Raw genomic sequence first — 17,421 nt, forward strand, 5'->3', positions numbered from 1 at the left:
GACCCAGATGTAGGACCTTGCACTTGGCCTTGTTGAACTTCATGAGGTTGGCTTGGGCCCACCTCTCCAGCCTGTCCAGGTTCCTCTGGATGGCATTCCTCCCCTCCAGCGTGTCTACCTTGCCAAACAGCTTGGTATCATCGGCAAACTTGCTGAGGGTGCACTCGGCCCCACTGTCCATGTCTGCGACAAAAATGTTGAATAGTACAGGTCCCAGTACCGACCCCTGAGGAACGGCCACTCATCACTGGTCTCCACTTGGACATCGAGCAGTTGACCGCAACTCTTTGAGTGCGACCGTCCAGACAGTTCTTTATCCACCGAGTGGTCCATTTGCCAAATGCATGTCTCTCCAATTTAGAGACAAGGATATCGTGTGGGCCAGTGTCGAATGCTTTGCAGAAGTCCAGGTAGATGACATTGGTTGCTCTTCCCTTGTTCACTGCCGCTGTAACCCCTTCATAGAAGGCCACCAAATTTGTCAGGCATGACTTGCCCTTGGTGAAACCATGCTGGCTGTTACCAATCACCTCCTTGTTTTCTATGTGCCTTAGCAGAGTTTCCAGGAGGATCTGCTCCATGATTTTGCCAGGCACAGAGGTGAGACTGACTGGCCTGTAGTTCCCCGGGTCTTCCTTATGTCCCTTTTTGAAAATAGGGGTTATGTTTCCCCTTTTCCAGTTGGCAGGAACCTCAGCAGACTGCCATGACTTCTCAAATATGATGGCTAGTGGCTTAGTGACTTCATCTGCCAGTTCCCTCAAGACCCGCAGATGTATCTCACCAGGTCCCATGGACTTGTGCTCCTTCAGGTTCCCCAGGTGGTCTCCTACTTGATCTTCACCTACAGTGGGCAGTTCTTCATTTTCTCAGTCCTTGCCTTTGCATTCTGCATCACGGGCAGTGTGGCTGCAGTGCTTTCCAGTGAAGACTGGGGCAAAAAAATCATTGAGTACCTCAGCTCTGTCTCTGTCCTGGGTAACCAGTTCTTGTGTTTCCTTCTAGAGAGGGCCCACATCCTCCCTAGTCTGTCTTTTCTCGTTGACATATTTAAAGAAGCATTTTTTGTTTGTCTTAATGTCCCTGGCCAGATGTAGTTCTACCTGGGCTTTAGCTTGTCTAACCTGATCCCTGGCTGCTCGAATGATTCCTCTGTATTCCTCCCCCCTGTTTTCACTCCCTATAGGCCTCCTTTTTGCTTTTGATCATGTCCAGGAGCTCCTTGTTTATCCACGCAGGCCTCCTGGCTTTTCTGCTTGCCTTCCTCTTTGTAGGGATGCATCACTCCTGAGCTTGGAGGAGGTGATCCTTGAATATTAACCAACTTTCTTGTGCGCTTCATCCCATGGCACCGTACCAAGCAGATTCTTCAAGAGGCCGAAGTCAGCTCTCCCAAAGTCCAGGGTGGTCAGTTTGCTGCACACTTTCCTTGCTGCCTCGAGGATCTCGAACTTGACCATTTCATGGCCTGTTATCTCTTGAGCTATGACTTTTTGTCTCCAAACTTTTGTATAAATGGACAGTGTGAAAGGACAGAATCCGGCCACAGTGGCCAGACATAGTAGTTTCACCTGGGAAACCCAATTTATCCCTCATTTCACTCTACTGACTCCCAACTAGTGACAAAAGCAAAGGATTTGTCTCAAGAGATCCTAGAGTAAGCTGCTGACCTACCAGTCCTGATCTACAGAAACATGTTACTTAGGCTGTTTGTGTTTGAGAAAAACATCTGAACTGCCAGGTGAAAATAATAAACCCAACTCTGTGTAGCTGCTAGTGCTTAAAAAGGTACATTTCTGGAGTATCTTCTGTATCAGCAGTTTCATCAGGAGTATTCTGGTGGACTTGGCAGTGTTAGGTTTATAGTTGGACTCGATGATCCTGAAGTTCTTTTCCAACATAAATGATTCTATGATTCTGTGATATTCAAGCAGCACCTATAGGAACCTCAGGCATAAGCTAGAATTTTACGTGCCGGTTTCCCCATTCATCTCAAAGCCCCATGACAGAGCAGGATGAGGGGTCCAACTTCAGATGACAGTGATTTACCAGACAGTACATGAGATGTACTAAGTAAAACATTCACCTTCCAGTAATCCGGTGAACACACCACATACCAGGCTGTTTCTTTTGCCTACTTTGCTGCTGTGTCCAAGCTCTGTTGTGTCCATGACTACCCATCAACGCTGCTTCTAATCCATGTTCAGTATGTCTATTTCTAGGTAAATCTGCCCCCGCAGAAGCTGTTTCTCCAGAAAGATGCCTTACCACAAACAACTGGACAGCACATCTGGACAACACATTGCTGATGAGGGCTCAAAGTGTAGAAAGGAGGAGAGCACAGGCCCACACCTCCATATCTCCCCCTTCCTCCTTGTAGACTTGTGAACATTGTCTTTTGTCTGCCGTTTCTTAACCAAAGGACCTACACACTTTTAACTTTCTGTGCATCCTTCTTGAACTTTCTCATGTTAAATCAAAACTGTTTCCTGCAGCTTGACATGACATAATGCCTTGTCCCCATGAGGATTCTCATACATTTTACAAAATAGCCATCTCTTGCATCCTTTCCCTCAATAAGAAAGGCTAACTTGGTCTTTCTTACCTACCTAGGCATCCATTTTCATGACATTTGTAGGACTATTATCTTCACACCTCTGTCATAGATGGCCATATCTGGTGAGTTCATTTCATATGTTGGGGCTGTCTAACATACAGGCACACTGAAGTAGTAGTATGTCTTGTTTACATAGAAATTTGGACAAAATAAACTCAAAACAAGATGCTGCTTTTTTTTTTCTGGATTTATTGGGGTTTTTTACAATCTTCTTTTATAACTAACAGCATTAAAAGCCTGAGTTAGTTCCCCATGACTGAGTTTTTGTTCTTGTGAATGGCATGAGAATGTAGGAAGCTCTAGAGGAAAATAGATGTGGGGCAGGAGCTTTTTGAGACACTACCAAAATTTTATCTAGCATCCTCTTTCTTCTTTGTAAAGGGAAGAAAGATGGGCAAATACATTTCTTTCTGTGTGCAGCGATCCTCTTTTATACGTAGTGCTTGAGGTGTATATATATATATATGGGGGTCTGTCCAGGTGAGGAATCACTCCCCTTCACTCATGGGATCCTCATCCACTACTTCTGTCTTCTCTTTGGCACCTCTTCCTAATCCTCAAATGGGTTGCCTTTCTTTTTTCCTCCTTTCAGTGGAACTGCAAATCTCATGGAAAGATTTTTGCAGAGAATGTACATGAACTTGGATTAGTTGCTCATCCCCTCTGTATCTGACCTGCATACTGTTATTGCTGCTCACAGAATACGCTATGTACTGAGCAGATATTTAGCATTCAATTACATTAAAAATTGAGAGAGGGGAAATGGAGGAAGCTGAAGAGTAGAAAGAAAGAATGAAGAAAAAAATGGCAAGATTTTCTGCTCTCGTCTATGACTGTCTAGACTTTGAAGTAAGGGAGTCAGTCAGGCACGGACGGCTACCATTTTATTTACATCCCCTTGTAGATATAATGTGATTTATATTTATTTGTTACTTAGTAAACTGTGTAGCTGCTCTTTTTTTTTTACATCTGAGTTGTAACTCCCAATAAAATGCAGTCTCCTAGTTTTATATCACATGCATACATCTGAAACAGCTTTATGAGACTGCTGTTGTTCTCTGGAAAACAGCTACTGTAGTTTCTTTCTGTCTGCCTGCAATTGCATCCACCCTTCATGTGATTCTGAGAATATACAGTGGTCTCCAAGGGTCTTGTTTTCTAAATATGTGAAGAGAACCAAAAATGGGGCCAAGATTGTTAAGTGCTTGGTGAAAATAATGAATCCTGGTTTTCAAATAATTGTAAGTATGCAGTTGATAATTGTAGTATTTTCACTGACTACAAACAGAAGGATGGATTTTATGCTCTTTTGTATTTGCCATTTTCTGAAATTCTTGCTTCCTAACTCAATTCGTACAATGCATTTGTATTCCTCTCCCCCAACAGGCACATCCCTGCTCCTCTGAGGTTCAAGGCTGTAATTCTGCTGTTTGCCTTGCTGACTTCTCTCAGCACCTTAAGTGCCACAGACTTGTAGTCCCTGCAGACAAGGCTGCCTCCAGCCTTCTCATTTTCAGCCAGTTCTGCCCCATGTTTGAGTACAGGGTCCAAAAGAACATCTCCCCTAGTTGGTTCATTCACCACCCTCATCACGAAATTGCCTTCAAACCATTCCAGAAACCTTTTGTGGTGGTCACGCCCAGACACACTGCTCTCCTAGCAGATAGTGAAGTGGCTAAATTCACTCATGAGTACTCAGGTCTGTGGCTGCAAGGATTCCTCCAAGTGCCTAAAGAAAACTTAATGCACCTCCTCTTCTTCATCAGGTGGTCTGCAGCAGACACCTACTACAACATCACCTGTGCTGATCCACCTCCTAACCCTCACCACCCTTTGTGTGGACACTGGGTGAAGGCATGGCTGGCTCTGAGACATTCCTGGCAGGTCTTGCTCATCCTCACCAGTGGCCAGGAGAAGACATCTATTAAAGAAACAAAACAAGAAAAAACATTTATTTTTCTAGATTAACCCAGGTCATGTACGTGAGCAACAGCCCCCACTGTGTTTGACATTCTTCAGTCGTGGTAAAATGAGACCCAAAGGGGAAACTTTCTGATGAAAAAAGCAAATGTTCATTTGATACCATATTTTAGCAGCATTTCCTGGGATTTAAGCCATTAAAGCCAACTGCTCCAGGATGTTTAGAAAGTCATCATGAACACACAAGTGCATTCTGAGGCTTTGCATAGTTTTTCTTACTTTAATATTCTGGTGTTAACATTTAAGTCCCCTATGCTATTGAGGTTCTTATTTACTTAGCTCGCTGATTTTATACACAGCATTCGCGTGCTTGTAAATTGTTGTTTGCTAACACATAGAAGGTACTGTTGGTACTGTTTGGAGTTTCTAGAATTTTATCTTAAACAGCCCTAAGGATTTCCCAATCTACAGCATTATTGAAACCTTGCCAGACGCAGGCCCATATCTGTGACCTTGTGTTTTTTCACTAGAGCTCAAGATCCTTAGATCTTGATGACATCCCAGAGATGCTACATTGTTTAGATACATTGGTAGGAAAAGGAGCAGCCAGAAATGCAGGTTGTGGTTCCCCATCTTCCAGCTGGTCCCACGCAACACAGACTGCAGAGAAGCTTAGAGGAGCCACCCTTAATACCACCAGCGGGGCATTAGCATGATGCAGCATGCTTTTGTTGGTAGGCTGAGGGCCTGTTTCTATTCTGCTCTGCACAGCAGAGGTTTTGTAGAGAGAGACCACCCAAGGGAACAGTGTGGTCCTGACTCTCTGTCCCAGCTGCAGGTTACTCCTCGCCAAGGCTTTGCTTCTACAGGCAGGCATGAGCCTGCTTCCCCACCTTTTCCAATAATCCTCCCAAAGTGTTAGTTTAGATCTCACTAGTGCAGAAACCCTTGCTCCAAGTTTTATTTCCCCTCTGCTCAAGATCTCCCTTCCTAGGACAAGTTTGTCCTGTGCCAAGCTGCTCTGGCCACACAATTTCTTTGGGGTTTTGAAGTTTGCCCTTTTGAAATTGAGGCCATACTTATGAACTTGTTAATATTTTACCTTCAGTTGCTCAGTCAAGGCTTATTGTCTAGAGTCAGCTTTTCTACAGTGCCCTGACAGCTCACCACTTCTTGAGCTGCTCCCTCCCAACAGGGTGAAAGCCCAGGGCTTTCAGCTGACCATTTCTGGAACTCCTTGCCACTGTGCAGTGGGTGGAAGAGCCATCTCAGGCATTTCAATACCAGGGGAAGTGAGGGTTCCCAGGACCCTCCCAGAGGTGCCAGGTAGCAGTAACACAAGATCTTAAGTGAACTCAGCAAGCAAAAACTGGGTGGACAGAGAGGAGAGTGAGTGGGGAAAGGATGGACTGAAACCCTTTCTCCCAGAATACTTCCCCTTTTGCTAGTTTCACAATCCTTGCTTTTTGTGTCTTTCATTTCTTGCAGCACAGTTTTTCCATGAAGCCAGTCAAGATATCTGAGTCCCAAACCTCACTCTCTGCTCAAGATCAGACTGACTCATGGGGAAGAGCCTTTGCATAGTGAAGCAATTGCATTCCAGCTCCCTGGCAAGGCAGGACCCTGGAGAGGCAGCTGATGCCTCTGTGATCTGCAGTACATGCTGGATAATCCTGAGCTATTTTTGTGGAGATTTCAAATCATCTTTAGTTTCGTAGCCCGGGGTCGGGAACGAGTTAAACCACACCGTTTGTGTCTTTGGAGCTTCATGGTGAAATACAGCAAGAGCAGAATGACCCAGCTGCATTTGTTTTATTTTCTTGTCACCAGAGAAACGAGAAGGAAAAAATTGCAGTGGTGTTTCCATGAAATTAAGAGAAAAAACCCACATAGTTTATAGAGGAAACCTCATTCCTCTCCCCAGCCTTTTAGCCATGATGGTTGAAAAAAATGTACATTTTTTAACTTAGTCACATCCCGCCGCACCCACGGTCCTTAACGCCATGTACAGACCTAAGAAAGAGATTTCAGTTTCCTTCTTTTGCTGATGATCTTCTATCTAAATATTTGGTTTTTCACTGCTGGAGCCCTTTTCACTGCCTCCCCATGAAATTACTACACTGGCTAAGGTTACAAAAAAAATAACTACTTTCTTTGTTAGATTTCAGCTAACTATGAATAATATTCCCTCAAGACATACTCATTATATTGAACCATAAATCTACTGGGGGACACTTTTGCAATGACTAATGGGTATAAATAGAAATGAAAAGAATTAATTAGTGCCTTATCCTGGGAAAAGAGCGGGCTGAAAGGGATCAGACTGGGAAAAAAAGCCTTTCCTCTGAATGTGGGGTACAGCAGTGTGGGCTGCTGGAGTGGGAGGAGGCTGGCCCTGGTTGGAGTGACTTCCCTCAGAAGTCTGATGGCCTGGCGAGGACACATTAGGGCTCAGCAATTGCGCTGATTTATTTGAAATGCTAATCTTGTCTTTAATCCCAGTTTTGTCTCTCTGTAACCACACTGTTCTCCTGCTCTTGGGTCTTAAACAAATGTTTCCAATATCAGCCCTTGTATGGAGCTGCATCCTTGGGACAGATTATGTGTAATTCCCATTTCCACAGGACGAGTAAAAAGGAATTAGACAGAAAATATGAAAAAAACCCAAAACATTGAAGCCAATGAGAAGCTTTTTACTGGCTTTAGGGACCTCTGATTCAGGTCCTAAATGACAATCTGTGACTTCAAGCTTGCAACTTGTAACTGAAAATGCTCACCAAGGGAAAGCATTAAGTTTAGTTTCTTGAAAAGCCCTAAACCTCACAAACCCCCAGGAGGGTGCTGAGAACTGAGCTTGGGATGCTTTAGCACATGGGTGCAATAGTGTTGCAGTCAAATATGAGCCCAGGTCAATAATGAAAGCAGCAGGTAAGGTCTGCCAGCATAGCACCATGCTGGTTACACTGGTAGCAGTACTTCCAGCACCACCTGAAAGAGGCTTGCCTTGCCTTCCAGGAGCACAAAGCCACTCAAAAGCCTTCTCGAGTGCCTCCCTAACTACACAGTAAGCTTTTAATTTTTATCTTATTGAGGTTAAAGGAAAATATAAACCCTCTCTTTCCAAACCACAGGACCTTTTGGATACAGGCAGCAAGGAGGCCAACAAGGGTCTAGAAGAGCATCTGATTGATGCTTGCATGAATCAAAGGATTGACGGGCAAAAGGCACTGCACAGGTAAAGGACAGCAAGTTAGACTGAACAGTAATATCTTCTGGATTTTCTGCAGTGGTAAGGAGCTGTATCTAGCTACTCACTAACAACATTGCCCACAAACTCTGTGGAAGATGAGTGTAGTCCTGGAGCAAGGGATTCCGCCATGACCCCTTTCATGACCTGAATACAGGGCCAAATTTGTCACAGGTTAAACTAGCAATAGCTTGCAAAAATTTTACACAAATTTGCAGTCATAATAATTTGCAAAATAATTTGCAGAACCAAAATTTTGCATCTAATTCAAGTATTGCTAACAGTGTATACCACATGCATACTGATGTGCCTCTGAACTGGAATGACAGAGATCTCCAAAATTTGTGCCCACTTCAGCCACCATGTCATGAAGCAAAAGCCCAACATGTCTCCAGCCCTCCTGGGACTTGCTTTCCTCCGCTGGGTTAGAGGCTGCAGGGTGCTGCCCTGCTCTCCGCACATCCTTGTCCCAGTGAGTGTGGTGGGCAGCCACCCAGCTGCTGTTCCTTGGGTTGCTTGATGGCTGCTGCTTTTCACATATTTGATGTGAATCCAGGGAACCCTGTGCAGCTCTTCAGCCCAGCTCCACGGGTCATGTACAGCAGAGCATTGCTTGTCTGCTTTTGGCACGATGCTTAACACCTCTCCTTCCCTTACGCATATGCTCAAAATTTTGCTTAAACAAAAAACGTTAGTGCCCCTCATTTAATTTGTAGTTATAGATTGACATTCAAGAAATTCATAATTCTGTAAGGAAATGGCCTCCTGGCCAAATACAACATCGCAATAAAATTCCCCTCTAACATCAGGCAAACTTGCTACTACTGATAATAAAAATGCTAGTGGCACTGAGTGTCATAAAAATTTGAACAGGAGTTTTATGCATGTAAGAAATATAAAATAATTAGATACATAATCAGTGTTAAGAAAAAGATTCTTATATGAGTTGGCTTCAAAGGTCCTCCTACAGAGTAAAAAAACGCAAACAAACAACCCAAACCCCCCAAATATGTGGCATTATTAGCTTGTATTCCTCTGAGACAAAACAAGCAAATACTCTGCAGAGCAAGTTAGCAATACAGAGGTAGAGAAGGAGAGCAATATTCCATCCTTCCTTGGATTCTTTTTTGATGATACCTTAAATCATCCCAAGAGATCAGGGTCACAAGGAAGTTAAAATATTTTTGCCAGGGATGTGACATATCCTTTTACCAAGGTAACTGAATGTCTGTGCTCTTCATTTGAGCGTTAATGTGAGCCCAACCTCCAACATCAAATGAAATTATTTTGATCACATGCGCACAATAAATAATATCTTATGTTTATACTACTTTTCCGTAAGACTGCCAGTGGAACTAGAATGCTTATTTCCAGTCCAAAGAGGCTTGAGATTTTCCAGCTTCAGTGTGTAATAAACAAAATTAACAGTGGTGAAGTGAAAATGCAGACATGTACTCACTGTCTTTTACATACAGTTCTTTTACATACAGTTCTTCTCGCTCCCTTCTGTCCCTCATCCATCCAGACTCTGACAGCCTCCATCTACAAACATATAAAGAGAGAAGCAGAAATGAACAAGAAATCATGCATTATTTGTTTCTTTTACAATTATCTTCTTGGGCATAGAAAGCAGATTTTCATCTTGCATTGAGATTTCCCCTGCATCACCCTGGCAGTGTAAATGTTCCTGAAATTGTTGGCATTACCTATCCAAGTGCCCCTTCACACCACAGCATAACTAGCGAAACCACATTAAAAATACCATGAAGTCACAAAGTAAATTGTTTGTGCCTATCCTAAACTCATGGTAGTGATTGTGGCAGACTCACTAATCTGCTCACAGGAGAAGCTTCAAGGCTTAACAGCTGAACTGTGTATGAAATCAGGCAAAAGTGAGCATCCTTAAAAGCAGCCCGCTCATGTGTGCACACCTTGCTGCCTTGTGGAAGCAGAATCGACGTCCTGTCTGCTTAGCACATCTCTGTCAGACATTAAAAAGTAAAAGGTGTGTCTGTGATCAAGATAGGATCTAGCATAGCCCACCCTCAGGGAGGCACAAGGACAAGCACAGTGAGAAAGGGTGAAGGGTGCTGGACAAGGGAAATGGGGAAGGAAGGACTTGCAGGAGCTTCTGGAAACCCTGTGGGGAAATCAGCCTCCCACATCCCTTCTGGACAATCCAGATAATTGAAGGCTGTAGGAGTGCTTGATTGAAAACCCCAGACCAGGGACAATTAAGTTCTCAAGGCCTCTCATCAAGAACACATGGATCCCATCGAGAGACCGCAGCTTGGCTGGCGGTGAGCAGATATCTCCCTGGGCGACAACTGGGGGCTGGCAGCATCTGGCAACAGGGCACCGCAGGCAGCTTTTTTTTTTTTTTTGCAAAGCCTCTGTCATGTTTTGTCTCTGCAAGCAAACAGAAAGCTTGCCTCTGGTCCAGGGTTTTGCTCTTGAAACCTTTGAGAAGAGGCAGGGGAGCATGGGACGTGCCAGGTCTATGTTTACCCCTCTGCAGCCTTGATTCTAGATGTTGCGGCCACCACAGAAACCTGTGTGGGCTCCCTGCCCGCCAGCAGCAAGAGCAAGGTCTGGTGCTGGCTGGTATGGAGCACACTGCAGAGCACCTGAACCAGAAATGCCAGTAAGGATTACAGGCTGGGTTTGATACCTCTTAGCTGCTGATAACCACGAGCAGCATCAGCCCCAGTTTCAGTAGCATCATGATGACTTAAGAGTCCTGCTTTCAGGGAAAAGATGTTTCCAGAAGCCCAAAGTTCACATTTCAGGGGAACACATATTTAAGAGAAGTCATTTGAATATACATTCATTACAAAGTCTTTTAACATTATCACAGCCTTAACATACATGTGCAACAAACTCTACCTTTCCTCCCAGACAATTCAGAGGGACATAATAATGCTGTGTCCATGCACTCAGCAAACAACTCCCCTCACCCTGCAAAACACCAAAATGAGTAAGTTGAAACACATATACATGATAATCTCCACCCCTTGCCCCTACGGAGCAGGATACAGAGTTTCTGTTGTAATAAACGCTATCCCTTGCCTGTGCAGAACAGACATTCCAGAACATGACAGCCACTTATATATTCACCTATTGCAGACTCCACACACTGACCCCCCCTGGGGGGTATCCCCTTTGCGGGAACAGCAGGATTGATCTGCTGCTCCACATATCCATTCACTAGTCCCTCCCCTGCACAGGATACCATGGCCCCCAGCAGCTTGGTCTCATGAGACATCAGCTGCATCCCACCAGCTCCACTGTCCCGGCATCCATTGTACCTGCTGCAGGAGCAGCTCCCCATTTCCCTGTCCCAAGTGTCTGGGGGGGTCGCTACCCTTGCTCTATTTGCTCCTGCGGTAGCTCTTGGGGCAGCTCCAGTGCTGACTCCCAACCAGGATCCTCCACTAGTGCCCCTGTTAGCATCTCATTGCACCCCATAAGGCCATTGGTTGGACTCTCTGGCCCTGCCAAACACCCCCACAGCAAAGCAGCAGATGTTTTCTCACTCAGCACAGCCCCGCTGCAGCTCCCAGGCTGGTGCCTCTGGATCCTGCACATGGTGATTGTCCCAGCTCTAAGCCACTGGGGTAGGAGCTTGGAGCAGGACCCATCCCAGGTCTGGCTTCCCATCTGGGGAGAGCACTATGGGGTCTCCCGCATCACTGAGCTTCTCTCCCGTTCTCCTCTCTACCCAGCCGATGAAAGGACTGGGTAGGACTCGAGCTTTTGAGAATGGGATAGTGCACATACTCTCTGCACCCTGAGACATACGGTGAGGGATGCTACACCATGACATGATGGTTTTAAATGGCTCCTGTCTTCTTTTCTTGAAGTCTTGTTGTAACACAGGCAAGAAAGCCAAGAGCTGTAGACAGGACTTCATCAGCAGGACTGGGCAATAACAACACGTTTGTTCTTCCCACTGTGGCTCCCAGTTCACAGGAGCTGAATGCTCTGATTGTAGAGGAATTGGCTCTGGCAAAGATTAAGCTTTTTTGGTTGGAAAAATTGATGCTCTGTTTTCAAAAGGTTTCTCCAGAAATCACAGATTTCTACAGAATACACAGAACTGAGCCAATCATTTGAAAGGAAACAATTCAGACACGGAGAAGTTATCCATAAATTGATGAAGAGGCAGCTGGCAGGTCAGTGCTTCAGTTTTTGCACCCTTTCTGCCTTGCTGGGGGAAGGGAGGGGAGCCCTACTCCTCCTGCAGTCACCTCTGGCTGGTCAGTCCAGGTTTCACTGAGGCACGTGCGTAATTTCCACAAAAGTACTTGGAGCGGGAGCAAAAAGCACAGGGTTTTCAGTGCCTTGCTGAAATCAGTCCTTAAATGAAAGATCAGTTATTTTTCCAGTCTAGTGTCCTGGGTAGGAATTTTCTTTTTTTTCTCAGTTGTTCTAAGCCCACTGCTCCACATTAGCCATGTGAGCAGGGAAAGGAGCAGAGGATGGAGAACTGGCAAGCAAGACAAGGTATGAGAGCAAGATGGGGGTGCCGCATCCTAGTGCTGTTCCTCCAGATGCTCCAGCCCCAGCCACCACAATAAGCTCACAGCAGGCACATCCCTTTTCTAGCTCAGGTCACGACTCTGCTTTATCTGCCCTAAAGATCTTCATAAGCCAGGAATACTTTTTTTTTTCCACAGGCTTGCTGGAGCACACTGCATCATAAACCCGCTCATCTGTAACGTATGGAGGAAATGTGGATCCCACATGCTGCCTCTCTCTCTAACCGGATTGTCTCTCCCTGGAGGCCAGCAAGGAGTATTCAGGAGCTATGGCTCTGGGAAGAGGTTGGGTACAGCCCCGAGGGTCTCCAGAACAGCTGCCCCTTCTCCAGTGTTCCTGGCAGGACCAGGCACAGCACCCAGCTGCTGGCAGGGACAAACAGGCCAAATGGCTGCAACTTTCTCCTTCACAGCATATCTGAGCCGTGGGCAAGGACAATATTGACAATCACAATGACATCTGTGCTCCTGCCACCAGACAGGCACAGCATCTGCTTCTGGCCAAAATGATCGCTAATGAATCCCTTGAGCATCCTGGGTGGTGTGCTTCTGTAAGAGATCCTTGAAATGCAAAGGATGAATACTCACAGCTGGTTTCTCCCAACATAAACCTATGGTCTCCTCTTTTGGAGGCTTTTCATCTGTGTGGAGATTGGAGGCAAAGGGAAATAAAAATCCCAGCCATAAATGGAAACATTTGCGAAGGAAAAGGGGTAAGACCAGCTGCCAAGTTACAGTTGCTGCAGCATGACTAAGCAGCAAAATCAGCACAAGATACTGTACTTTCTGTAAGCTGATGCTCTTTCACACAGACAGAACCCATGCAGCTCCCCCCTGCCACTCCTCCACTGTCCCCAGCTAGAGCTTGGTAACCAGAAACACGAAGACAGTGGGAGCTAGTAAGCAACACTGTGCCTGGCTCCTGCAGCGGGGCTCTGGATGCTCTGCAGTAGGGGCGGTCCCAAATCCAGCAAGATTACCTTGAAATAAGAAGTCAGGAACCATTTCAGAGTTTATAAATCTTACCCCCCACTTTCTGAATCCCTTCTGAGATAATCTGATGCACTGAAGAGGGGCAAAGATCTGTCTTTAATTTTCCTCTGCCTCATGTAATGCCTTAGGATTGCGGAATGCTTTCTTCTAAAACCCTCATTAGCTCAGGGACCTGCAGGGAGGCACAGCAGATGACTGTTGCCTCTGGTAAAATGGGGACCAGCAGAATCACAGCTGGGCTGGCAGTCACCTCTGCAGGTCATCCAGTCCAAGCCCCAGGCTCGAGCAGGGTCAGCTAGAGCTGGCTGCCCAGGACAGTGCCCAGCTGGGTTTTGAGTATCTCCACAACTGGAGACTACACAACCTCTATGGGCAACCAGTTCCAGTGTCTGACAACCCTCACATTAAAAAAAGTGTTCCCTTGTGTTCAGGTTGAGTTTCATGTGTTTCATTTTGTGCCTGTTGCCTCTTGTCCTTTCACTGGGCACCACTTCTTCATTACTTCCCATCAGGTGTTTATACACATGGATAACATCCCCCCAAGTCTGAACAGTCCCAGCACTCTCAGCCTCTGCTCTTTAGGAGAGATGCTCTAATCCCTTCATTATCTTGCTGGCCCTTTGTTGGGCCTTCTGCAGTATGTCCATCTGTCTCTTGTCCTGGGGAGCCCGACACTGGACCCAGCACTGCAGTGCTGAGCAGAGGTGAAGGTTCAGCTGCCAGCAGCACTCCTCCTAATGCAAGCCAAGATGCTGTTGGCTTTCTTGTCTGCAAGGGCACATTGCTGGCTCATGTTCAACTACAGAACTCATTACATCATGTTGGGCAACTCTAAAGTCAGAACTGGTATATATTTAATGACATAGACCTAATTCTGGTAGAAACCATCCAGGTTGGGAAAGAAAACAAGCAAAAATATTCAGTTAGAAATATTATTTTCAATTCTGCAGTGAGTTCCTTACAACATCCTATTAAAAGCACTCGTTTACTAAATTTCTCCTAAGGTATCAGTAAGAACTGTCAGCCCCCCATTAATTGAATGATTATTTAATATATAAACCAATTTCAAGTGTTTTAATAGAATTAAAAGGACTTTTTGGACTGTTTTGATGCAAATTTCCTGAAAAAAATGTGCAATGTAATAAATCTGTTTTTACTAATGCAGCACATATGTTCTCTCCAGTGGCTAACAAGCAACCATTTGTTTAAGTGCAATAAGAAAATAGTGTTTGTGGGTCAACTGAGTACTTCAGTTCCAATTTCGCAACTGCACAGTGAACACATGCTTTTAATTTGGCTATCAAAATCAATGGAGTGTAAAAAATCTGGAGACACAGTGGTTGCAGGTTTGATTCAACTATCTGAGTTTATGAAAAATTGTACAAAAGCACGTAACATTGTACAAGAGCTGAAGGGTAGTGTGTACTCCTGGGATCATAAGTAGCCATGTACTTCTGAAACAGCCACCATGACCCTCTTTATAACTGGTGGAGAGAAACGGCACTTGTTTATCACCCTCTGGCCTGTCTGATAGGGTTCTGGTTAATTTTACTTCAGACATGCTTATTTCTGGTCCCTGCTATGAAGAGGTCCTAAATGATTAGCTTAGACTAAGATGTCTTCACTGAAGGTAGCTGAAGCTATAGGAAATGAATACCTCCCATAAAGACCTATAAAAGGCATCTGGCCTGGCAGTGATATACAGGATTCACCCAGCATCTCAGTAGGGTTCTTCTATGCTCCATGCACAATGGAAAGAGAGCAGAAATCATTAAGCCAGAAGTGTGTCTGAACAGTAGATTAACTTTTTTATGCACCACTGCCTTTGCCTTATGTCCCCTGTGCATTCAGGATGGCTTTCACAGAATCTCTTGCACATGGGAATCAAGGGAGAGAGGTTCAGTTCCCATATCTCCTACAGATTTGGTCTTGGAGAAACTCTTAATTTCTTTGTTTTGCAACACCCCACCAACAAAATAGCCCCCCAAAATATTTTTCTAGCTCTTCTCTTTACCTAATAACCCACCAGACATCACAAGCAACAAATAATATACAAACATCTTTGTTAACCACCTTGTTTAAAGTATCTTCTGGCATTGCCTGTAGACCGGGCACAAGACTTTCAGAAACTGATCTTCTAATTTCAAAGCAGAAGCGTTTGAATTGTGCCATGCTTCCCCGACCCCGTACAGATATGACACAGTGATACGTGTTTTTGCTATGCGGGCCAGACTGTGTTGCAGTTTCTCACACTAAATTGCCTTCTCTTGGGAATTCCCATCCCTACACCAAAGAGGACGCAGAAAAGCTTACCAGACAGCACACTTTCTGCCTTCCATGCTTGAGTGGTACCTGTCTAGCAGCCAGACTGAGTCTACCAGAAAGTCCACACAGCAGCCTGTCATCAACTGGATGAGACAGCTCCTGGGATGTGGCAATGCCTATATTCTGCGTAAAGAATGCCACAGTTGACTCACCATTCAGTCACACAGCATCTACCAGCAGAGTATTTCTTGGCTGCGTCTTAACACATGCGTGAGGGGCTTCCCATGTGAACCCAAGGGACCCTGAATTTGCAGGAAATCCAAAATGCCCTTGTGACTGTGAAGAGTGGAATGACTTAATCTGGGTTTGATAGCACTAAATTCCCATGCCCACCCACTTGCAAATGAGCCGACAAGACAGCCATCTTGCATAGCAAAAGGGACAGCATAGGCTAGATCATGAGACATTGAGTGAAACTGGAAACCGCAGGGACTCTGAGACCCTTGGCCAGATTGCACAAGCTTGAAGCACATGCGGCCTCAGAGCAATATTGCCGTTTTTGCATGCAGCCCCCCTCCTGCAACCACGGGGAGCATGTGGTCTTCCAACACCCAGTGTGTGTCTTCCCATGGGATGCAACCTGTGAGACCCAGGGATGTTGAAGAGGGAAATTTATGCAAGGCTAGTCTGCTCCTGTCTTGCTTTGCAAAGGAGTAAATGAGACTTTCGGCAAGACCCCATTGCACTCCAGGGTCGGCGTTCTGGTCGCATCCCGAGCTGCTGTTGGGACGGCTGGTTTTGAGTGTAGTAATATGCCACATATTCTCATTTCCCCTGCACGCCAGACCCCTTTTGACAAAGGAGCTGCGGAGCTCCAGATGGGACTCATCCAGCCGCCCTCGGCTGTGTCTCATTAAGTATGTGCCCAGAGCTTCCACGCTAGGCTCTCGGAGCCAGAAAAAACTTCAGTCTGCTGCTCATGGCCTGAGCTTTACCCGGGACAGGCTTGCCCTAGAAAAGCAACATGCTGGTTTTACAAGCTGCCTTTGAAAAATCTCAACTACTTCAGGTTGCATGGAAAATACTGTATGTAACTATGTTTAGCTATCGCATTAACCAAGACATAATTTTATATGCAGGATAATTTTATCACCAGCGGCACTATCAGAAATCCAAAGCCCTCAGAAACACTCCAGGATGAATTTCCCATTGAAGTAGAAATAAGCACAACTCAGATGAAGGAGCGAATGCTTTGCGGCTCCTGAGGGTTTGGATTCTTTTGGGTCAAGAGAGGGATTTGCAGGGATTTCAGAAGCTATAGACAAGCACTTGGAGCTAATATCCATGTTTATGAAGGTTTGAACTGCTTTCTAGAACTGAGCCAGGAAAGAAACACCAGCCAGGATCTGACAGATATGCCTTTTCTTTGTGCTTTCACAGTGAAAAACTGTGGGATCTAGGTGCTGACCATGAATGCTTATTCCTGCCCTGTTTGCTTTCTCTTAAGCCATGAAAAATGCTGGTTGAGGGGTATGAGATTTGGTTGTTGGGGCAGAATAAAAGAGAGACAGAGAAAAACTTTAGGGGCAACCTTAGGATCATGTTTTGGCTCTTTAGGATCACGTGACACCAGATTTGTGCAATGTAGAAAAGCCTGCTCTCAAAATGGAGTGCTCCACACCGACACTGCCTGCAGTCTGTACTTCCACTGCCTCTCCCCATCAGCTGTCTCAGGCCAGGACCAGGAAAGTAACAGCACAGGCAAAGGGGGCTGCAGGTTCCTTGCTTGCCTGTAATACCTGTTGCAAGACATATCTTGAAACTGCTGGCTGACCTCC

The sequence above is a fragment of the Charadrius vociferus genome, unplaced genomic scaffold (genome assembly GCF_000708025.1).
Source record: "Charadrius vociferus isolate BGI_N301 unplaced genomic scaffold, ASM70802v2 scaffold69, whole genome shotgun sequence".
NCBI lineage: Eukaryota > Metazoa > Chordata > Aves > Charadriiformes > Charadriidae > Charadrius > Charadrius vociferus.